General features: G+C 47.4%; 1 protein-coding gene across 2 annotated transcripts in view; it reads left to right on the top strand.

Moving 5' to 3' along the window:
* The window catches only part of SPDL1 (spindle apparatus coiled-coil protein 1), a 424,110-nt gene that overhangs the window by 71,589 nt on the left and 327,661 nt on the right, over positions 1 to 24,860 (top strand). The window contains exon 1 of one of the 2 annotated variants that reach the window (XM_078653377.1): positions 11,248 to 11,352. The exons of the other annotated variant lie outside the window; for it this stretch is intronic. The gene's annotated coding sequence lies outside the window, so the exon portion shown is untranslated. Of the gene's footprint in view, positions 1 to 11,247; positions 11,353 to 24,860 lie in introns of those variants that run through there. 2 annotated transcript variants of the gene reach the window in all.

Genomic DNA, 24,860 nt, shown 5'->3' with positions numbered 1-24,860 from the left:
GGAAAAGCCCGCCAAGGAAGTGGGTGTAACCACCCCCCTCCTAGTCCCACCCCTAGGGCAGGACTTAGTCGCGTGCCAGCCCCTTTTTACAGGATAAAGGTAGGAACTGGCCCCCTTCCAAATCAGATCATCTTTGAATCCTGAAACTACTTTCCACGAAAGGAACTCAAGACTTCTTCCTAAGATTTCTCCCTTGTGACTAAGGAGTAGTCACCCTGCATCCGCAGGCACCATCTTAAGAACACTGCGGTCTGCTGCAAGTCTCTCCTCCGGATCAAGACTGCCCAGCTCGACGAGAACCGGCTTCCCTGGCACCTCTGACCTCTACCTGCATCATCAGTCACGCTGAGATTCGTGGGTGCGACGAGACCTCGAGGGACCGGCCATCTTCAAGACTGCACGACTTCTTTCCAGCAAGCCCGCCGAGTAATTTCCTGGTGAGTGCTTTGGGGTCCGAGAAGCCCCGACCCTGAGCAGCTCCAGCACCGAAGTGCAGCCTCCCAGCATCTCCACGATCTGCGTGGGGCCCTTCTGCTTTTTGCTGCTCACCGCGTTGTTTGGCTACTAGCCCGCTGGCTTGTGGCCTTCTGAACGACGCCCGACGACATTTCTGCTGCTGGTCTGGTTGCTCCAGGCTGGCCCTTGCTCCCTTCCAAAAGAGGAGCACCCCGGACCCTCCTGGTCCACTCAAGACGCCATTTTGAGTCCACCGCGTGGGCTTGAATTAGCCAAGGCTTGTTGCCCAATCCTGGGTAACTTTGACGCCGACAGCTTCATCCATCGTGGGACAGCTCGCCTCTCCATCCTGGTCGCCGACAACGCCTCCTGGTCCGTGAGATCTGCAGAGCCAGCGTCGCCCACTCACCTAGTCGAGGTGACTTCGCCCGGTGCCATCCTGGTGCCCACTTAATCACTGGCTAGTGATTCAAGAACTTGGTCCCCTCTGCTTTCAGGTTTTCTTCTTCCTTGATCCAGGCTTGGATCCATCGAACTTTTCTTCACTGGTCGCCTGCCAGCAACTTCCTTCTTCCAGGCTCCTGGTCCGGCAACGAGATCCCCGACGTCTTTTCAGACCTATGCAGCTGCAGCCCCTGGGCTAGGTAACTTCGGCACTTCGGTGTCCCAGCATAGCCTCACTATCCTAGGGTCAGGATCCACTGTCGTTTTCTTCCTACCAGGTCGGGTTCGCCCGTGAACACTAACTTTGCCTTTACTAGCTCCCATAGACTTTGTCCCGCATCCCGCGTGAGAGTGCACACTCTGCACCCGAGTCCCCTGGGCCTCCTAGTAGTAATCTAACGATTCTATAGTCAAGTCCTAGCGAGTCCAAAGCCTATTAGTACTGTACTTACCTGCTAGTAATTTCGCATTCCACTTTTTTAGTATATGGTTTTTCGTGCCCCTCGGGCATTTGTGTATAACGTGCTAACTTAAGTATTTTCGTAAGAGTTTTGTTGTGTGCCTAGCACCCTGTCCTCATAAAGAGTACAGGGTTGTTGTGATTCTAATAAATACACTGTTTATTTTCATAACACTTGTGTGGTGTCCTTTCACTGGGTGTTCAAGGGGTAATGTGATGGTAAAACAGCTGGCTTAACACGCCCTCTAGAGTCTTAGCCTTAGACTGCTCGTATCCATGCTACTAGGATAGCTGGTCTATAAGGTTGACTTACAACCAATCATCAATAAGGGTTGTTTGGACTGATATATAGTGATCACTAGAATAGTGAACACTGCACATCAGGCCAACTTCTCACATTGGTGAGCAGTGGTTGGGATTTGAGCTTGCTGTTGTTTTACCACACATGCCCTAAGAATATCTTGTGAAAGATCACATAAGTACTAAAGGTACATATAACTTAGCTTAGAATACTCTGAGTTCTACTGAACCAGCTGTTGTAGCTCCTAGGGCCTAGCACACCCTAAACTACAACTCTAGCAAGGGATCAGTAGGCAAACCTATAGTGTAGGTAAGTGCACCACTTACACCTCACTAGAAAAGCATGTCTACCCAGGGAGAATCTACTGAGACTCCCCTGGTCAGTGTTGACCCTCCACAGGTCACTTCAAGATATGCAGCTCTCAGTTTCCAGGAGATGAGACAGATCTGTGTCTCCAGGAAACTGAAGCAGGGGTCTAACCCCACCATTCCCTTTCTGATAGGTCTCTTAGAGACATATGATGCCAGAAAGCTTTCTCAGTTACATGAGAACATGCCAGCCTTGGAGGGAACCTCTGGAGATCCAGACCTCCCCAACACTGCTACTGCAGTTGAGGAGGAGGAGGATCAGGAGGAACTCTCTGGGGATGAGGTAGACAAAGGTCTTGAGGTAGTCAGAAGGCTAACCAGGGCCAACTTAGACTTACTTGGGCTAGGATCTGGGGGATCCCCAGTACTGACCCGAAGTGGGCCTAACCTTGGAGTTAGGAGAGATAGATCTCTTTCTAGGGACTCCAATAGGTCTCTGCACTCTAATGCCTCTTCCCAGAGGAGAAGGAGCTCTCCCCAGTGGAGATGGACTTCCCCTCAGAGAAGAGAGCATGAAGCAAGGATGAGACAAGCCAAACTGAGGATTGAAAGGGAAGAACTTGCCCTGGCCAAAGAGAAGCTTGCCTTTGCTAGAGAGCAGCAGATGAGTGGGATAGTTCCCACTGGTGGCAGCAATCTCCCAAGAGATAGAGAGAAGGGTTTAGATACTAAACACCTGACAAAAATAGTGCCCCCCTTTAAGCAAGGGGATGACATCCAGAAATGGATGGCTGCTCTGGAGAGGGCCTGCACTGTGCAGTGCATTCCCCAGAGTCAGTGGGCAGCTATACTGTGGCTCTCCTTTGATGGTAAAGGTAGAGATAAGCTCCTCACTACAAGAGTGGAGGATGCTAATGATTACCAGGTCCTGAAAAATGCACTGGTTGATGGGTTTGGCTTAACCACTGAGCAGTACAGGTTGCTGTTCAGAGACACCCAGAAAACTCAGTCTCAGGACTGGTCTGACTTTGTTGATTGTGCCACTAAGGCTTTGGAAGGCTGGCTACTGGGTAGCAAGGTTACTGACTTCACAGGATTATATAATCTTATTATGAGAGAGCAAGTCTTAAATAATTGTCAGAACCAGTTATTACACCAGCACCTGGTAGACTCTGATCTGACCTCTCCACAAGAATTGGGTAAGAGGGCAGACAAATGGGTCAGAACCAGGATTAGGCCCAAGAACCAAGGTGGTGACCAGAAAAAGGAATCAACCAAGCCTCAAGAGAAGGGTGGGAATAAATCTACAGATCAAACCACATCAGGGCCCCAAAAATCCTCTGAGGGGGGTGGGTCCCAGAATCCTTCCAACAACCAGAAGAAACCTTATTGTTATCCCTGTAAACAGGTGGGTCATTTAAAAACTGACAGCAGTTGCCCAAAGAATAACAATAAGGAAAACATACCCCCAAGTAACATTCCCAACCCTCCTGTTACTACTAGTAGTAATCCCCCAGGTGGTGGGAGTGCCCCCAAGAATTTGGGTGCATTTACTTTGGGAGTTCCTGGGGACTCTGGCCTAACCAGGTCCCCTGACTTAGATACTCTTGTCTGTGAGACTGGCATGGGGTTTGCCAACTTCACAACTTGTCCCAACACTTTGGGCAAGTACAGACAGGAGCCCCTCATCAATGGTATAAAAGTTGAGGCCTATAGAGATACAGGGGCTAGCATCACTATGGTGACTGAGAGTCTAGTCCCCTCAAGGCAACTTTTACCTGGTGCCACATACCAGGTGACCAATATTGATGGAGTACAGAGAGATCATCCCATGGCAGTGGTCAATCTCAGCTGGGGAGGTGTCACTGGCCACAAGAGAGTGGCAGTGTCACCAAACTTGCCTGTAGATTGCCTACTGGGGAATGATTTAGAGCTCTCAGCCTGGGCTGAAGTTGAGCAAGAAACCCATTCTAAAATGGTAAACATCCATGGTAAGGTTAGTGGGGCAGTGATAGCCACAGCCCCAGTCCAAGATGTCCTCCCTGAACAGGTCAGGAGGGTTGTGCCAGTCACAACCCCATCTCAGACAACTTCCATCCCAGAACAGGTTGTCAAGGCTGTCATGGTAACAGCCCACACCCAAACTGAGCCCCCTCCTGAAAAGGTTGGGAGAGTTGTGATGGCCACAGCTCAAACTCAGACAGATGATAGTGTTGTGAAGCCTGAAACTATGGATCACTCCACTCAGACAGAGAGCATTGAGGAGGAAGAGAAATCTCCCTCCCACCAGACTTTAGGAAAATATCAGCCTCCTCAGGGAACTGATCTGACCCCTTGTGAAGAAACTGCCACAGAGGTAGTCAGGCCTAGCCTGGCAGAACCCCTGATGTCAGTGGACCCTTCCAAGGTGGGACCCAGTCTGGAGCAGGTAACCTGCCCCTCTCTACCCTGCCTCAGTCAGCCCAGGGCTGTAGAGGTCAGGGAGGCCAGTGGTGGACCCCAAGGGGCCCCCTGTCCAAAAGAATTCCCCAATCAACAGATTAAGGGCACTGAAGCTAGTAATCCTAGCCAAGTGAAAATAAAACATACTCCTGAGGGATCCCCCTTAAAATTAGTTAGGGACCTCCCACAGATGGACACTGTTGGGCACAGCCAAACTTGGGACCTGAGGGCCCCAAACCTGACCTGTCCCTCCAGTAAGCCAAACAGAGGGACCCAACCTCCAGCTGTAGGTAGCCAGAGGTTGACCCTGAGAGCCCAAAACAACTCAGTCTTGGAAAGAAAGGCCTCTATGGTGGAAAGTGATTGGAGGAAGCTGAGCCCAAAATTAGTGGAGCCTCACTTCAGTACTCCATTTCAGCACCAGCCTTTTACTTTGCCAAAACACACCACAGGTAGAGATTCCCTATGGTGGAGACCCTCAGACACCCTTAGGGTGAGGGATTGCTTAGTGGACCATGAGATAGGGGGTAACCATGCCAGTGCTGGTACTTCCTTATATGGCCACTCAGGCAATATAGGCTTACCTGGCAAGGCTAGCCTTATCTCCTTTCGTTTGGGGGGGGGTTATGTAGGAAGGTAGATCCCTGACTATGGTTGCCCCCAACTTTTTGCCTGGTGTTTTGCTGGTTTTCTGACTTAGTTGACCTGGGGCCCTGCTATTCAGGACCCCAGGCCTACTGCTCTCTCCGTAAAATGGATTCCATGTACCTTAGGTACATATCTAAATTGGATACTGAGTCACCTTACCAGTCCCTGTACAGTGTACCTTAGGTACCCAGGGCATAGGTGTACCCAGGGCCTACCAGGGGCTGCAGCATGTATTATGCCACCCCTGGCTGGCCATCCAAATCTGACACAACTGGCTGCTTGACAGCTGGGGCAAGGTGGTGTAATCACCCTTTGCTTTAGATATAGTATACCTATATCTAACCCTAAAAATGGACACACAGATCTCCTATCAGTCACTCCTATGGCAGGCCTTAACAATCCTGAAGGCAGAGTGCTTGGAATCGTGTGAGATGGTGCTCTGGCATGAGCTGAGCCTGTCTGCGGCTTTCGGGATCTATCCCTTAGCCGCTTCCATGATATCGCATACCATATACTCTTAAGTGCATTATAATCCTCGCGGTTATATGCCAACTCTGGTATCGCTTTATCAAAACATGTCGAGTAAGGTGTCATACGAATTGGAATACTAACCCCTCGCCAATTCTGGCGACGGGGTTAGCATTCCACCCTTCTAGAGGGACACGACATGTATGTAACCCCTAACCCCGGTTAAAGTCAAACAGAGCCTCAGCTCCACAAAATGGATGCTGCCACCGAGACACAAGTCTGCCCTCCTGCTGCTGGGAGTCCTCCCAGAGCAGGAGATAAGGACAAAGGGTTTCCTGCCAGGGGCGGTGCCAGCACCGTCCCAGACAGGGTTTTGTGTATTGTAGGTAGGCAGGGCTTTAGAGGAAGGTGACTGCACGTGGCACCCCGGTGCTCACTGTGCATAGGCTGGCTGGAACCAGTTCCAGGGTCACTCCAGACCCTGTGCTGGGGAAAAGCCCGCCAAGGAAGTGGGTGTAACCACCCCCCTCCTAGTCCCACCCCTAGGGCAGGACTTAGTCGCGTGCCAGCCCCTTTTTACAGGATAAAGGTAGGAACTGGCCCCCTTCCAAATCAGATCATCTTTGAATCCTGAAACTACTTTCCACGAAAGGAACTCAAGACTTCTTCCTAAGATTTCTCCCTTGTGACTAAGGAGTAGTCACCCTGCATCCGCAGGCACCATCTTAAGAACACTGCGGTCTGCTGCAAGTCTCTCCTCCGGATCAAGACTGCCCAGCTCGACGAGAACCGGCTTCCCTGGCACCTCTGACCTCTACCTGCATCATCAGTCACGCTGAGATTCGTGGGTGCGACGAGACCTCGAGGGACCGGCCATCTTCAAGACTGCACGACTTCTTTCCAGCAAGCCCGCCGAGTAATTTCCTGGTGAGTGCTTTGGGGTCCGAGAAGCCCCGACCCTGAGCAGCTCCAGCACCGAAGTGCAGCCTCCCAGCATCTCCACGATCTGCGTGGGGCCCTTCTGCTTTTTGCTGCTCACCGCGTTGTTTGGCTACTAGCCCGCTGGCTTGTGGCCTTCTGAACGACGCCCGACGACATTTCTGCTGCTGGTCTGGTTGCTCCAGGCTGGCCCTTGCTCCCTTCCAAAAGAGGAGCACCCCGGACCCTCCTGGTCCACTCAAGACGCCATTTTGAGTCCACCGCGTGGGCTTGAATTAGCCAAGGCTTGTTGCCCAATCCTGGGTAACTTTGACGCCGACAGCTTCATCCATCGTGGGACAGCTCGCCTCTCCATCCTGGTCGCCGACAACGCCTCCTGGTCCGTGAGATCTGCAGAGCCAGCGTCGCCCACTCACCTAGTCGAGGTGACTTCGCCCGGTGCCATCCTGGTGCCCACTTAATCACTGGCTAGTGATTCAAGAACTTGGTCCCCTCTGCTTTCAGGTTTTCTTCTTCCTTGATCCAGGCTTGGATCCATCGAACTTTTCTTCACTGGTCGCCTGCCAGCAACTTCCTTCTTCCAGGCTCCTGGTCCGGCAACGAGATCCCCGACGTCTTTTCAGACCTATGCAGCTGCAGCCCCTGGGCTAGGTAACTTCGGCACTTCGGTGTCCCAGCATAGCCTCACTATCCTAGGGTCAGGATCCACTGTCGTTTTCTTCCTACCAGGTCGGGTTCGCCCGTGAACACTAACTTTGCCTTTACTAGCTCCCATAGACTTTGTCCCGCATCCCGCGTGAGAGTGCACACTCTGCACCCGAGTCCCCTGGGCCTCCTAGTAGTAATCTAACGATTCTATAGTCAAGTCCTAGCGAGTCCAAAGCCTATTAGTACTGTACTTACCTGCTAGTAATTTCGCATTCCACTTTTTTAGTATATGGTTTTTCGTGCCCCTCGGGCATTTGTGTATAACGTGCTAACTTAAGTATTTTCGTAAGAGTTTTGTTGTGTGCCTAGCACCCTGTCCTCATAAAGAGTACAGGGTTGTTGTGATTCTAATAAATACACTGTTTATTTTCATAACACTTGTGTGGTGTCCTTTCACTGGGTGTTCAAGGGGTAATGTGATGGTAAAACAGCTGGCTTAACACGCCCTCTAGAGTCTTAGCCTTAGACTGCTCGTATCCATGCTACTAGGATAGCTGGTCTATAAGGTTGACTTACAACCAATCATCAATAAGGGTTGTTTGGACTGATATATAGTGATCACTAGAATAGTGAACACTGCACATCAGGCCAACTTCTCACAGTGGGAAGGAGAGATCTTTAAAATACCTAGCGAGAAACCTCCGACCCCCACAAGTCTTTAAACCTTTCACCTGCACAAGCACTAGTTCACTCTCCCCCCACCCCTTGAGTTGTATGTCACTACGTGCACCAGTCTGTGGTGTTTCCCACACTCCCCGGTCCTTTATATACTGGATAGCAGTCAGACAAGAGTCCTGATACCTTTCTTTATTTTTGTTTCACGCTAAACCTTCCTCAACCTGGTGGGACGTCCGGACCTCGGAGACCAGACGTCAGAAGCCCCCAAAGACCGAGCCTTAACCAGACCAGAGAGGAACAGAGTCCATCACCAAGACAGATCCCGCCACATTTGCTAATCAGAGACTAAACAGTCGACACTAACGTGTCTTTGGTAAAATAAAGCCATACTTAACCCGACCTGGCCTACGCTCTGTTACTGTTACCCCGCCACACAAAGGTAATAAGCATAGAGGTCTAAACCCCTCAAAGTCAAAGGAAAAGTGCTCCCGCATCAGACAGTGTAATAACCAGCTATTCACACTAAAATATTCAGGTAACATCCCTCTGTTAGCATCATCAAGGGTTCCATTCTGTTTCTTCATTCACAAGTAGTAAGCTAAATATTGGCAAACTAGTTCACACTAAAATTGGACGCGTCATCATCCTTGCTCAACCAAACCACGTTGAAACATTGCTAAATAGGACTCTTCAGTTAACGCTCTGGCTCTCCATGTTCTTTCGTGAAGGTCTTGTTCTCAGGGTCTCTCTCTATCGTTAATAGTATTGTATCTACTATTTAACCAACAATGTGTGTGAATACCTGCAGGGAACATTTATGGTAGTAGAATGGGAAAACAGTATTTTATGCAGAGTGAAAAAGTGGCCTACTGAGGGCAAGCTTAAAATATTAAATCAATGGTGCACATTCAATATACGTGTGCATGTTTAAACACAAAGGACAATAACTTGTCAGTACATTAGATTCATATTACATTGTGATATACGGTAACTCTTTTATTAAACAAGTGTAAATATGGATAAGAACTACATTTTATATTAAATATACATGTAACATTGGTGCACAAATTACACAAGTCCATTATCGTTTCTAGAATAATCACATTCTAAATATGTGAGGATGGTTTCTAGTCAATCGTCTAAGGAACAAATCTCAATTAATGAGTTAAGGTACACGGTGTTATGTAGGAATTCTTTCATTCTACAGTGACTGCACTTCAAAAATTATTTAAAGTGCAGTATTTCATTTAAATTGTTGTTAGGCCACACAGGAAACCTGTGCTAAGTGCACGTTTAGGTTATACATTTGTGACGTTTAGAGGTGGAGCGAAATTATGCTGAACCATTACCAATATAGTATTAACAAGAAGTAAAAGTAAAAGAATAGCGAGTACTCAATGTGGCCACCGAGCAGCATTGAAGAGGACAATTTTTTTCCTTGCAGGTTTTTTACTGCGCAAACTCAACCCAAAGGTATTGGAGCCCTTTAAATGAGCACCAGCTACAGTATATGATGAAACATTCATTTTCTTTTTTTTAGGCACAGGAAGATCATGTGATTTGCCCAGAAGCAAAGGACGTTGAGCTGATGCTAAGAGTTGAACTCAGTTCCCCATTTCAAAGTTAGCCGCTCTGGCTGATATGCCACATCCTGCATAATGTAAATCACCTCTTCTATGTTTGCCACTTTTCCCAAAGAAAAATATTGGCTAGCACTTCACGTAAGATTCTGCAAAGGCCCAGACTCGATGCTCAAGGAGAGCTTTATATGAAATTGCCTGTATTCATTTTTGACATGGCCTTTCTGCCTTTGTTTACTTTAATTATCAGTCAGTGGGTCCTTAAGATAGCTCCAGAACACATTTTAAAGTGTTTTCTCCCTATATTTACTGATTAAACTATTTACTCATATGGAAAAAAAAGTCAGCTTTAAGTGATTTTCCTATTTTTCTAGTGACATAACATTGAACTACTGGTCAGATGGTATAAATAGCCAGGTGGAACCCCTACTCCAGTCCAACTGTCCAGCCCTGACAAATATCATGCATCATACTAACGCATTTCAGTGTTGTGGTCCTGTGGGGGGCACCTCATGGTGCCTGCCACACGGTGCATGATTGTACAGAGGGGACCCATGAGTACCTCACTGTCCCCAACCAGAGGCCTCTAGGTGAAGGGGGGCTTGCTACAGGCCCGCAAAGTCAGTTTCTGACAGCCTTTTCTTGTCGGACAGACCGAGTCAGAAAGGCTGTCGGAATCCAACATCGTAATTGGTCGGTCGGAAGCGCAAATCCGTTGACCTGTACGATTCGGCTCCGACCGTCTCGGACTCTCCGAATGCTGGTCGGACCCAATACGGACTGACCGACCAGTTACCTTGTATCGTAATTGGGTGGGCGGAAACGTTTTAGAGTCGGTCGGAAACATGGGTTCCGACACAGGTTAAATTAAACAGAATCCCATTCGGAGCCTTTGCAACCAACATCGTAATCGGCTCCTACGTTGTAATGACAGTCTGCCCATGTCTTTATGTCCCTGTGTCCTCCCCATCTGTCTCCTCTCTGCTGCAGCTGCAGCATGCATTCAGCCGACATCTTCTGCTGCCTGAAACAGATAAATGACTTAACAAGCACACACCTTTCACTTCAACTTTACAGGTTGGTTTGACCTTAAACCCATAAACCGGGACATACGTTAAAATTAAGAAAAGTCTGGGGAAATCCGACGTCTGGTCACGCTACCCGTGTCTCTCTCTCTAGTGTCTGTAAATACGCATTTTACTGTATCTATGTCCCAGTTTCACTTAATTCTTGCCAGACATTTCCCCCCCTGCAACAGAGTGAAGCAGGATATGAGGAGCTAGTAGTTTATGTCTCATTGCGCAAATCATTGTAATTTGTGATATTTATGTTTCCCTCTTCTTCATTGCTTCATTTTGCTCGCGAGATAGTGTCACTCATACTCGTTCAAATGACACTCTTTAATAACATCGAAATTATGAACGTCACACATAGCAATCTAAAACCTTGGCAGCTATGGGCCTGTCATAGAATCTGTAAACATCGCTATTGTCTCAATGAAAAGTGTTAGCAAAGCAGATATTGGCATAGAGAGATAATACACATAGGACGAAACGGTATTTATTCCTAGACGTTTACAGAATCGTCCATTATTCCCACTTTCGAAATGTTTACAAAATCGTCCGTTTAACAGGAAGGTTCATTAAGAATATTACCAAGTGCAAAGGCAAGGCCACTGCGAGTGATTGATTTTTTTTGTTTGTTTGTTTTTGAAGGCGTGGTGTTAGAGAGAAACGCAACGCGCGTCATACGAAAGGAACTCACATTCCGTCCTTTTTATGCCAAATTGAGTAGTGCCTGACTCAAAGATGGCCACCTACTTGGACCTATTATACTTTAAAACTGTGTGTTGGTGAATACGTCATGCGAACGGGACTTTCTTTCGAATCGCGAGATTTGTCATGAGGGAGGTGGATTCAAAATTGACGGGCACTGTTGTCACGATCACGAAACCAGTTAAAGCCAGGGTGAAAGAAAACGGTGAGTATGTACTGCTATCAAGACGTTTGTAGTGAATGAAAACAGTAAATCTTATGTCAGCGGCTACGTACAGTAGACCTTCGTCCAGGGATCACAAATCTCCATGTTTAAGTTTTCTTAGTTCCAGCCAGTCAGCCAGCGAGTACATCGGTCCAAGACTGTCCCACCTCGGGTGGCAGCGTTCGCACTGGCTCCTTCTCGGTGCTGCAGCCTGACTGCTCGCACCTGTGCAGTGTTTTGACGCATGCCTTCGCCCTTCAGGTGGAGCCCCCTGCGCTACTGTCAGTTATTGCAGCTACTAAAGTTTGCGGGCGGCACGCAGAATGGGAAGTGCGCTACGTGTTTTCTGTAAGAAATGGGAACGCAGCCCTTGTGTGAAAATCTAACAAGTTGAACAAAACAAATGGGATATCCTGTATCATTAAATGCTAAACATGCCATCTAAACCTGATAATTGTCTTTTAATACCTGCTGTGTCATACATATCAGTCATCGTGTCAAGCCCTAGAAAAAACGTAAGCAACATTGCAGGCAAGAGCCAGAAGGGCAGGCAACTCATGGGTGGCTATTACTGCCAGTCGTGAACTGTGTCAGTTCGGTATGTGTTCTCCTTGTTGGCTGTTTGTGTGCCAGTTTTCCTGCTGGTTTCGATGTTGTTAAACCATACTTTTCCTGCAGGACGATCTAAGCCATGCAGTCTTTAATGCCTTGCAGAACACCCATGTTCAGATTTGCAAACCTGTCACTTTTTAATCGAATTCGCAAATGAGGGGCACTTTCACTTTGTTGCCCGGTCGAATTTTCTATCCCATTCCGAGCCTTGTCGTGCACCGAACGTCAATCATCTGATTTCTGGTCGGAACAAGTGGTCGATGTCTGATCATCACTAACTGTCCCCTCCCGAAGTCAGTCCTGCTCCAGACTACTGTACGCGCAGGTTGTCCAAACGTTATTTTCTGGGAACGTATGTTAGTTCAGTTGCTTGCTCTCGGCTGGTACTGGACGTTAAATATACACACCACCGTTTTGCATGACAAAAGAACAACTAATTCGGACTAAAACTTCCTGACTGGGCAACTCGAGCAGCTGGCAGGGGTGCTCACCCGTAACTATCATCCAGGTCTTCAAAAATCTTAAAAATGCCTGCAGGTCTAGTGACATGAATTTTCTACTCGACCACCTTGTGATACATTCAATCCACAGAGGGTAAATGCAAGAGCGAGTCGCTGGATGGATGCATGAGCGCAAAGATGAGTGACGGTGCATTTAGGATGGCCTACAGTGTGTGTAAACCCACCAGTGACACAAAAGGCACTTGCATTCATAAGGCATACCTATTGCCAATGCTTGTTATCTTTAGCATGACAACTAGGAGGAGTGCAAACCCGTGGAGCGAAGTTCCCATTAACCAGCACGTTAGCAAAAACATAGCCTGTAAGTCAGCCAAGCCCATCTGCGATTGCCACATTGCATCCAGTCTGTCCTGGCAGGAGGTGCCGGCGAGGAAGCAGAAAGCTTTAGTCCTCTGTAATGCCTCATACACTGCACTTAACCAACCTATTGCCCCACTACCTACATATTTAACATTGTTTGTTTTTGGAGCACATAGGCTTTTGGTACAATGTACTTTACTATTATTGTTGAAAATGTTTCCAGTCAATTTATACGTTACCTCTACCTGGTGTTTTTAACACCCCAGTATATACATCAGGGTGGTGGGTAGTAAACTCTGGAATGCAGCCCAACCGAGTTGTGTATATAAATAAATAAAACCAATTACTTTGTGCGCGCTGCAATGCCAACCTGGCTATGCAGCATGCAATGTAATTAGTTTTATTTATATACACAACTCCGTCGGGCCGCATTCCAGAGTTTACTACCCACCACCCTGCCCCTCCCGCCTCGCAGCACTCCTTCGAGGAGCCGCCACTGTACATCACTCATAAACCCTGGTAGGTGAAGTTCACGCTATAAAAAGGCACAAATCAATAAGCTTAGAGCAGGGCTGGACTTATTGTTGACTGCATTTTTCAGTTAGACACAAGACGTTGCCTCAGGTCCGAGAACATAGTCCTCTTTATGATGAGCAGTCCTCTTTATGATGAGCAGTCTCTTCCCTCCCGTCTCTGGTGTGTTCTAGTACAGGTCCAGAGGGGGGCTTGGACCACAAAAGGTTGTCAGGAAGACGAGCAGGTGCAGAGGGAGAGACAAGAGTATGCAGTTTTAAAGGAGCAGAAAACGACGAAGTGACATGGCATTGCAATACTAGGCCTCCAATTCATTTATTTTATTTATTTATTTTGAAAGTTTTGTAGAGCGCGGACAAGACCCTTACGGGTATCGGAGCGCTTTACAGACAGTGTGTTTAGTTATATCATACATTAAAGATAAGCAGCACCATAATAAATAGCATAAGAAAGCATAATATACAAAAAAGAAAAATCAACATGATGCAGAACAGGAGCGGCTTGATAAGTCATGGTAGTACAATAATGATAAGAACGTCAAATATATATAACAAACTGAGCATACAAAAAGCAAAGCAGTAAGGTGTAGAGCATGGGCGAACAGACGAATCGTGTTAATGGCATAAATGATTAGGTTGATAAGTATGATGAAGGGAATGGAGGTTCTCACAGACAAATGAGGCTGTGTTTACGTGAATTTTGTCATAAGGATGCCTTTTATTTGCAGTTTGAAGGAAGAGGTGGAGTGGTTCAGTCTTATTTCCGGTGGAAGGGCATTCCATATTCTGGGTGCCATTCCTAAGAAGATTCGATTATAAGTTTAAAAAATTTTTTTTTTGTGGTTTCAGAAGGAGGTTTTCCGCGCTTCTTGTTGATCTTGTCCCACCAGATATTGTGAGTTTTTGTGTGAGATAACTGGGTGCATTATGATGTAAGGCCTTGTGCGTCATGCAAGCTATTTTCAGGTGAATTCTGGCTTCAAATGGCAGCCAGTTTAAAGATTTTAGGTCCGGGGAGATGTGGGCCCTTCTTATCGAGCCAGTGATGAGTCTCGCTGCCGTGTTGGTAGAGGCTCTTAGTGGAGCTGTAGGGGCTTTGGGGAGACGGCATAGCGAGACACTTCCATAGTCCAGCCGCGGTAGAGCTAGAGCCTAAACTGCCATCTTGAAGTCATTGGGAGGTAGGAAGGGCTTCAGCTTCCTTAGTGTATTAATCTGGAAGTTTGCTCCCTTCGTTGCGTTACTAATGTGTTTCTGCTTATTGAGGTTGCAGTCCAGGGTTATACCCAATGATTTCGCTGAATCCACAATGGTTGGTTGAACGTTGAGTGCTGTAAGGTGTTTGATCCAGTTGTGCATTATGGAGACTTTGGCGGGTGGGGCAATAAGGAGGAATTCAGTTTTTAAAGCTTTCAGTTTGAGGTGACTCTCTGCCAGCCATGTTTGGGTGGTCTTAAGAGTAGCGTTAAGCAAACTAATGTCGTCCAGGGTGTTGATCTTGAGGTACAGTTGGGTATCGTCGGCATACATGTGAAATTGCATGTTGAATGTTTGTAGCAGATCGGTGAGTGGTTCAATGAATAAGTTGAAGAGTGTAGGGGACAGCGAGGAACCTTGTGGGACTCCTAGCGTAACTGGAACAGGTTTGGACAGGGTGTTGTTAACCTTGAATTTTTGAGTCTGGTTTTTGCAGAAAAGAGCACTTGAGCACTGATCCTGATAGACCCATTCTGTGTTTCAACAGATCTATGAAGTGCTCGTGTTTGACTGTATCAAACGCTGAGGAGAGGACTAGTAGGATAATGAAGCATGCTTCGTTTTGATCAAGTATTTGAAGTGCATCATCAATGATGTGAGTAATGGCTGATGCAGTGCTGTGGTTTGCACGGAAGCCGGATTGGTGTTTGTTTAGAAGGTTGAAGTGGTCAATATGTTTGGTAAGTTGATGTTGAACACATTTTTCCAGAAGTTTGGCCAAAGTGGTAATATTGGAGATTGGGCGGTAGTTGTTTAGGGGCGTGGGTTGAGTTGTTGGTTTCTTAAGGATGGGAGACACCTGCCCCACCTTTAGGGAGTCAGCGATGCGACCTTGTAGAAGTGAACTGTTGATGATCTTGGTCCAGAGAGGTAGTAGCAAATGGGTAAGATCTTTGTCCGCTTTTGCAGGGAGAGGGTCAGTGAGGTGATTGAAAGGCTTCAGGGCATTGAGAAATTTGCCTATAGCGTCTTCAGAGTAGGTGTAAAAGTATGACCATGCCGCATCGTTTTTTAGGGCAAACTTTGACGGGATTTGTTTGTGTTGCAATTGGCGGTAGAGGGGAGGTTTTGGTGGGCGGGCAAGAGTGAGAGATTAGGTAATTGAGGAGATCTTTCTTGATGTTCTAAGACTTTAGGTTAAAGTAGTTAGAAAAGTCCTCACATGTGGGTTGTGGGTGAGTTAGTTCTTGTGGACGTTGAGGTTGGTCCTTAGATTGATATTTGATTAATTAAAAAAGCTTTTTTGGTCGATTTCTAGCCTCGTCAAGTTGTTGGCTGAAGAAGTCTGCTTTAGTGCGCTTGACTGTACGATGTTAAGTATTTCTCTTTCTTTTTAGAGTCATAAAGAGCTAGGCGGATGGGACCGATCTCCAGTTGCGTTCAGCAGTTCTGAGAGAACGTCTGTCCTCGTTAAGAAGACCCTTGAACCAGGGTTTAGAGTCTTTTGTGGAAACTCTCTTTAGTTGTGGGGGAGCAAATTCGTTAATTATCGAAGTCATAGAGTTGAGGTAGTGGTTGGTGAGATTAGTTACGTTGGAAGATCCAGCAGAGGGTAGAAGTAGATTCTGGCTTGAGGTAGGTAACGTGTTTGGGTTGAGTTTGAGATGATGTAATGGTCAGACCAATCACAGGGGAGGATCGACTCCAAATGAGTGGAATCACTCTTAAAGATTATTAAGTCCAAAATTGTGCCTTTATTGTGTGTAGGGCTGTTGCAAATTTGGTTGAGGTCTAAGGCGTTGAGGACGTTTTTGAGGCTGTTGACCACTGTATCGTTGGGATCGTTCCAGTGGAGGTTAAAATCACCAAGGAAAATTTGTGTGTTTCGTCGACCGTTGTGTGTTGTGATCATATCCATGAGGAGTTCTGTGAAGAGGTGGGTGATAAATGATGTGTAGCGAGCAGACAGGTTTACCATTACTGTTGATGGCAAGGCTTATGTATTCACAAGAAGGGAGTACCAAGGATATAGCCCTGTTTACGGTGACGTTACTCCGGTGTATGCATGCAATACCTCCTCCAATCTTAACAGTCCCGTCTTGTCCGATGACGTCATAGTTAGGGGGTACTAGGATGTCGATGAGAGGTGAGGAGGATTCTGTAAGCCATGTTTCAGTGAGAATTAGGAGGTCAAGATCAGTAGAGGTAATGAGGTCGGCTATATCAGTGGGCGTGTTTCGAGGCCGATCTGCAATTCAGGAGTGTGCATTTAAGACTGGGTGTGACAGGGAAAGTGGTGTGTTCCTGGATGAGTGGGACCTTATAGAGATTATTGATGATTCCTCTGTTGTTGTGGGTAGAGGGCCTGTGAGGGTTGGCGAGGATAGAAGGGATGGGCATGTGTGTGAGGGAGGCGGGGGTTGCAATGACAGGTTTGTAGGAGAGAAGGAGAGAGCGAAGATCAGTCTCAGGAAAGTGGTTGTTGGTACGCGATGAGCGGGAGGATAGGTTACGGGAGGGTACTCATTTCCAACTGGAAGCATTGTGTTTGGGGGTGCTAGGGAGGCGAGTTGGGGACTTGCTAGGTGTATTGGTTCTGTAGGATCTGGGGAGCCATGGATGACTCAATAGCATCACTTTAAAAGTGTGGAGATCCTCTTTGATTAAATGAAGTGTGGACATGATCTCATCTAATCTAGTGTCTGGTGTGGTTATGATGGGAGTGGGAGGTGATGAGCTGAGTGTGTGTGTCTGGGGTGTCGGCTGATTGGGTTTATGGGCTGGTGCAGGGGTGCGTGAGTTAGAATGTGCAGGTGTGTGTGTGTGTGGTAGGGATGTTGGTGTAAGTGGCTGAGTAGAGGATTTGGCATGTTGGTGGGCAGGTGTGTGAGGTGCGGTAGAGGCGTTGGTTGTTCAGAGGGTGGACTGATGTCTGAGAAAACGAGGGGTGAGCAGTAGAGTGCAGGCGACTGAGCTGTGGGGGACTGGTTAGTGTGAGTGGAGTCTTTGAAAGGTGTGTTATTGCGCGTAGGGGAAGAGGTGAGGGGAGAGGGTAGTGGGGGTGTGTGTTAGCGGGGTGGGGAGCTATGGTGGTTCCCGTAGTGGGTTCCATTGCTAATGGGGTAAGTATGTAGAATAGGTCATGTTAAGGGGAGATAAGTTGAGCTGTAAGGGGTCGATGTTGGGTGTGGTGTTGAGGTGTGGCTAGGGTAGGGGGAGAGATGAGGGACGGGATTGTGAAGGAGGAGGGGTGGGGAGCTATGGTCAAGCCTTGAGTGGTTTCCGTTGCTATTTGAGGTGCGAAAGTGGTCTCGGTCCTCATAGGTAGGGAAAGCGTGATATGTTTAGGTGCGGTGCTGCTAGGTGTATACGTGGGAGTGGACGTCAGGGTAGTCTGGGTAGAGGAAGCGGATGAATCTGAGCCTGTGATGGTCAGGAGGGTGGGTTGGGCGGGAGCGGCGAGGGGGGATAGGGCGATAGCACCACGAATAATGCTGGTGTGGGTGGATAATGAGGCAGTTTGAGGATTGTCCACTTGTTCTTTAATGATGGGGAAGATGTTATCGAGGAGATTTAAACTACGGTCAGTGGCTTGTATGAGGATAGTTCCGTTGTTGTAGATAGTGATTGTTGCTCTAGCTTGAAAGAGTTGGGAAGGAGCAATATAAATAGCTAGACCATGTGCCGATTTTCCTGTGGAAGAAATCGGAAAAGTGGCTAGGAGTGCTTTCCTCCATTGTTCTCTCCGTTTCATGTGGAAGATGATGTCAATGGTTGAGTGCCCGTTGAGTGGGGAGAAGTAGGGATCAGCGAAAAGAGTTTCAGGGTGTGATTTGATGAAATTGTGATTGAACCATTTGGCTGGCTGGCTTTTTTTTTTGAGAGGCCAGGAAGCTAGACGATGTTGTGTGTGTGAGTGCCTGTGAGGTCCATGGTATGTATGTGAGGTTGATGGGGCACCAGAGAGACTATGGAACGCTGGGTCCAGGAGGGGTCCAGAGAGAGGTTTAGGGGGAGGAGGAAAATTAGGCGGAAGTAAGACGCTCAGATACTACGGGTGAGGATAGTTACTAATGGGCTAGGGGGATACAGGGGTAGGAAAGAAGATGTCATGAAATATGAAAAGTGCACCTAGGGCGTCTGGTGGCATGGCAGAGAGGAGGGAGAAACTTAGGGAGGGTAGCCGAATGTGGTGGAAGTTTGGGAGGTCAAACTAGTGAGGGAGGGGGACTAAAGTTGTTTAAGGGTTAAGGTGTCCAGAGGCTAGAGCAATGAGGGTAAGTCAGGCTAAGATGGCCGACTTCTTAGAAGCAAATAATGTGGTGGAAGTTTGGGAGGTCAGAATAGTGAGGGGCTGGGACGGACATCGATTAGGGGTTAGGGTGACCAGAGGCTAGGGCAATGAGGGTAAGTCAGGCTAAGGTGGCCGACTTCTTAGAGGCAAATACTAGGTAGTCCTCTTTTAGTTTCCTTTCAAAAAGAAAAGATAGACAGGCTAAGATGGGCTAAGATGGCCGATTTCTAGAAGGAGATACTAGGTAGTCCTCTGTTAGTTTCCTTTCAAGAGGAAAAGATAGACAGGCTAAGAAGGCCGATTTCTAGAAGGAGATACTAGGTAGTCCTCAGTTAGTTTCCTTTAAAGAGGAAAAGTTAGCCCTCTGTCATTTTAGGAAGTGAGAAAGACAATGGTCTGCTAGTGAAAAGGTAGACTGGTGAAAAATGAGCAGAAATGAAAGTAGGAGGAAAACAAAAATAGCACAGAATTAGAAATACCTCGATCCTAAGGAAATGTCTGAGGCTGTATCTGGAGCAGGCTCACTTGCTTGATTAGAGCCCTTGATGCCTGATGGTCCTTATTTTCATTTGTGTGTAGGGGCAAAATCACAGAGTTTACCCTCTTCTCGCTATTCCTTTGGGGTGGGACTTCTGGTTTAAACAACGCGTTGTTGAGAGGGACTGCACAGGAGGGGGCGGGGTCACGGTCACGCTGACGATCCGGTCCGTGTTGTCTCCTTTCTGTGGTTGGCTCCGTTGTTGTTCGTTGTAAAGGTGGGGGGGGGGCGCAGCAGGACTGCGCCGCGGTTGTGCGGAGGACTCAGTCCCGAAGCGAGCAGCCAAGCCCCCGCTCGACAGCCACAATACCAGTTCTGCGGGGCTGTGCGGAGGCTCCACTGCAGTTGTTGATGGGGGCGGGCGGGGGCGCCGAGGCTTTCAGTGGCAGCAGGTCCCGAAACCCCGCTCGGCAGCCACAATGCCTGTGCCGTGGTTGGGGGGGGGGGGACGCCGGGGCTTTCAGTGGCAGCAGGTCCTGAAGCGAGCAGCCAAGCCCCCGCTCGACAGCCACAATGCCTGTGCTGCGGTTCGTTGGGAGAGCCCTGTTTGCGTTGGCACGGACAGGCCGGGCTATGCCAAGACCAAGATCAGGCACACCAGACCTGCAGGTCTAGTGACTTGAATAATCTACTTGACCGAACTGTAATTTTACTTTACAGAACCACCTTTTTCTTTATTGTCACAAATGAGAGCACCTTGGAATACGTAAATTCAGCATGTCTCCTGTACAAAAAACACTTTAAGTAAACAAAATGTTTGCTCCATGTTTAGCAAGAATCTAGCCCACATATAGAGTACTCATGACCCAATGATTAGATGTTCAGTTTAGTGATGGCGCCTTTCAACCCCATTGAATTGCATACCTTGTTACTTCTATGGTGTCATTCTAATACTTGATATCTGTACTGTGCCTGTTATCGAGCCTCCTTCAATATATACATATTGGACAAAAGGCAGAAGTAGATTACTAGGTGTCTTCTTTCAGTTCTTTGTCAGTAGGTGGTGTTTTTTTAAAATTAACTTTATTTACCAGTTTTACAAATATAACATCACATCTTCATTATCTTGTACAGTTATATGTGACAGTACCTGTTCAGCTAGAAAACTAGGTAACTCGCCAGCTCAGTCCAAAATTACCATTAGCGTGCAACTCAGTCAACAATAAGTCCGCAATCTCGTGATCACCCCACCAAAGCGTTAATGATACATACCACCTGCATGCCTTTGCCAGAATTAAAAAAGCATATAAACATGAATTTTTAATTTCATAATCTTTCCCATAGGTTAGTGCTCTGCCCGCTCAGCCCACCCAAGTAGGCACCAGACCGTGGTCCGTTTGTGAGGCAGGTTGTGACTACGAAGCTGATGTATAGTGCTTAAACGGGGCCCAAATGTCCAGAGGACAGGACGTTCGAGGAAGCGTAATGGAATATAAATCATGGTTGGTGTTTCAATACGCCAGACTATTCAGCCAGTCCCTTAGTGTTGGAGCAACCCTGCGCCCCCATTTGAGTGCTATTTCCCTCTTGGCCAGAAGTAACTCTATACCAGTGAATTTCCGGACCGACTTTGGAATATCAGTAGGTGGTTGTTGGCTAGTATCTGCAGTTGACACTGATGTTTACCATTTGTGTTGTAGGTCTTAGGAATTTCCTAAAATGTACAAGAGTACTATTGTATTGTAGTCGGGGCCACTGGAATTATGCAGCAAGGGAGCACCAAATTATGCAACAAGGATGACTACATTTTGTGTCAAAAAGGGGGAAATTATGTGGCATAATGTAGCACTTTTTAGGTCTCGCCTGGTGTTGGCAGCGCAGATCTCGCCATGCGAGGGCTTTTTGTAATCAATTCAACATGTGCATGCATACGGAGGGACAAAGATGGCGTCGTGCTGTCCACATGCGCGTGCATTTTTTGTCCCTCTGTACGCATGCACATGTTGGATCGATTGCAAATGGCCGTGCATGTGAAAGTTTTTAAAATGCCGAACTTTGAAGAAGGTTGAATACCTTGAAAACGCGGCGATAAAATGCTGCCATTTAACCTGTCACCGCTATTAATTTCCAGACAATAATGAAAATATACTGTCTTCCTGTGTAAAAATATACTTCACGTGTGACTCACGGTAACCTTTCCGCGTGCAGAGGTTGGTCCGTTTCGGATTTAGAGCTGCTGTCAATTAAAGGAAACCTAGCATTTGATGCCTGATGGGAGCTGTGGAGCCCACCGCTTCCTCTGCCCAAACACCATTCAGAAGTCTGTCTTTTCTATCTTAAAGTGTCTTCCCTCAAAATGTCCCCCATACTGATTCATTGTTGTGCTTCTTAGGGCGGACGCCGTGTGGCGCGTGTATGGAGATAACTAGACCTGAAAACAGGTTTTCCAGGCTGGGTTCGGGGCCTCGACCGTGTGAAGCCGCCTGTAGAGGCGATGTAAATTTGGGCCCTTTGCTTTGGAGGCAGTGGTGTGCCGGAGTCACGGGGGGCAGTGTCCTTCCTATGCCTGTATTAATTTGCCCTTCAGCGGTTTGTGGCGCTCCCAGAACCTCTGGTCTTGCTGTTGATTGTCTACACAATGACTCGGTGAGCTTTATTGACCCGCCACAGCTTACTGCCCGTGGCTCTTGATTTTTCACTCCGTCTTCGTGACACTCTTAATAAAACACCCTACCGTATTACTACCCTTCTCGGGCTGTTTGAGTCTGCGAACATGTGCCGCGTTTCCGAAGAACGATTGTGTCAGTGCAAAATGGAAGTGCAATAGTGAGGCTAGCACGTGTTGCGCCCTGCTTAGCAGATCATCAAAGACGGACAACAAACCCCAGCATCACATGATAAAAGTAATCACCGACTTAAAAAAACCCATAAAAATGCAATAGGTCTCGCCTTTTATTAAGTTAAAGCCATTTGTTTTGCTATACAATACCATTAGCAAAGCAAATGGCTTTAACTTAATCAAAGGCGAGACATATTGCATTTTCAATGCTTGTTTTTATAGTATTTCTTCATTATTTAGTAATTTATACACATGGTATTACTGTCTGGGCAAAGATTTCACCTTATTAGTACTAGTTTAATAGCCAAATACGTAAATAAGCCTTTGAAAGATGATTTGTTAACATTTGCTAAGGGTCTTCCAATGCACCCTAACACATAACCACATTATTTTTTTTTTTAAATCTGTTTTATTGATTTTAGTCATAACATTGGCATGAATCACATAATACATATAGCTATTTGGCATGAGTTTGATACAACACTTTTTCAATAATTCCACAGTAGTACTCTTATTAAATTGGCTGACAGTATCTAAAACCTTGGACAGTCTCTTCAGTTGTAGTCCCCTAATCATCCCCGGGTTCGTCATCAGAACTGTCTTCATCAGGCTCCGGCACTGGCTCACAGATATCCCCTCTATAGGTGTTCCACGCCACCCATATCTTAGTCCATTTCTGGGGGCACCTCCGGGTGACAGACTGTTCTCTCAGTTGACATAATGAGGTCCATGTCTCTGCACCAGGCTGTCCGTGGCGGTGCGTCCACAGCCCCCCACTTGAGCATTCCCATAACGTGTGGAAGAATGACCCCTCCTCCCCACACCCTCTAAGATAATAGGGGTGTTGCGCCCTACCCATTTTGAATAGCGTGTTTCTAGTGTGATATTTGCGGTGGAAGATCTTGCGCTGAATGAGTCTGAACCGTGAGGGTATGCCTATCTCCTTGGGTGAGGCCGAGGCCTCCTGCCATTCTGTATCGTCCATGCCTCCCACATCAACAGCCCATTTTCCTCTCAGTGCACCCGTTGGGTCCGGTAAATTATTGATTATTTTGCGATAGGTGAATGATGTCGCACGTTTCGGCATGTAATCTATAAGCAATCGATCTTCTAGCGGGGAGGATTCAGGGACTTCAGAGTCCAGTGGCAATGTTGCTAGCAGGGCGTGCTGTATTTGTGCATATAGAAAAGTCTCAGCCGGAGCAAGATCGTATTGCTGCCTGAGTTGCTCAAACGGTAGTACATTCCCCTTGTCCCACAAGTCTCCCACCTTGGAAATGCCAATATTATCCCACTGGTCAAAGCCCATGCTCTTTCTCAAATGCCCTAATTGCTTTGTGTCCCAGAGAGGGGTAAGTCACGTAATCACATCCTTCCATCCCAGTCGCGCCTGTGCAGCGTGCCGTATCATTACAGTGTGTTTTGTTGGGCCCTTCCGTTTCATGGCTTGCCCTCTATTGTACAAAGCCCCAAGCATGCTTCCCTCGCCCAACTGTGCTCTATCCGCCCTGTATGCCGGGTCAGTCTGTGAGGCATGTATCCATTGGTTAATGACATTTAAATGCGCGGCCCAGTAGTACATTTGTATGTTGGGGAGCGCTATGCCTCCGAACCACCCGCGGTGCAGTTTCGCTTGGGCTATGCGAGCTGGCTTGTTGCCCCATAACAGAGTAGAGACCTGCGCTGCTATTTGTTTAAAGTATTTTAACGGTACGGGGAATGGTTTATTTTCAAGGGCGTACAAGAACCTAGTTAAGGCCATCATCTTAAATAAGGCTGCTTTCCCCAGAGTGTCAGGGGAAGTGATTCCCAATGTGTCACGTCCCTCTTCAAGCGCTCCAAAGGGGGCATCACATTTCTGGAAAAAAATTCTGTTGGGTCCGTTGTAATGTGGATATCTAAATATTTAAACGTATCTTGTGCAACTACCAGTGGGCATGTCACAGGGAGCCTTGGCGGCGGGCCCCGCAGTATATACAGGATCGATTTAGCCCAATTGATCTTGTACCCTGATATCTTCACGAACCCATCACATGTTTCTAGGAGCACTGGTATGGAGTGCTCAGGGTCCGTTAGGTACACCAAAATGTCATCTGCATAGAGGGAAAGACGATCTTCCCATCCCTCCGCCCACTGGATACCTCTTAATAATGGATGCCCTCTAATCTCTGCCGCAAGAGGCTCCAACACCAACGCAAAAAGGAGTGGCGATAAGGGGCACCCCTGGCGCATCCCTCTCTCCAGGGTTATCGTGTCTTATATGTGACTTTTGACCGTCACACGTGCCTGTGGGCTGGCGTATAAGAGGCAGACCCACGCACAAAACTTAGGGCCAAATCCCAGGTGGCTGAGTACTGAAAATAGATAGTTCCATTCCACCATATCAAAAGCCATCCTCGCATCTAGGGAGATGATAACCGCCAGCCCCGATAGGGTCGTTGCCTTTGCTAGTGCCCCATGCAGGCGCCTGAAATTGAGCGCAGTGTTTATGTTCGGCATGAAGCCAGATTGGTCTGGATGAATTAAATGCGGGAGGTGTGCCAACAGTCTGATCGCCAGTGCTTTAGCAAGAATTTTTGCCTCTGCATTGAGCAGGGAAATTGGGCGATATGAGGTGCATTCGGACGGGGGTTTACCGGGTTTCGGATTAGCCACTATTGTGGCCATTCGTTGATCCGGCGGCAGTTCTCCTCTTTCTAGACTATCAGTATACATTTTCAGTAAGTATGGGCTG

Source organism: Lissotriton helveticus, chromosome 7 (assembly GCF_964261635.1).
Source record: "Lissotriton helveticus chromosome 7, aLisHel1.1, whole genome shotgun sequence".
NCBI lineage: Eukaryota > Metazoa > Chordata > Amphibia > Caudata > Salamandridae > Lissotriton > Lissotriton helveticus.
Note: the sequence above shows the minus strand (reverse complement) of the source record. Positions and strands in the feature narration are given on the sequence as shown.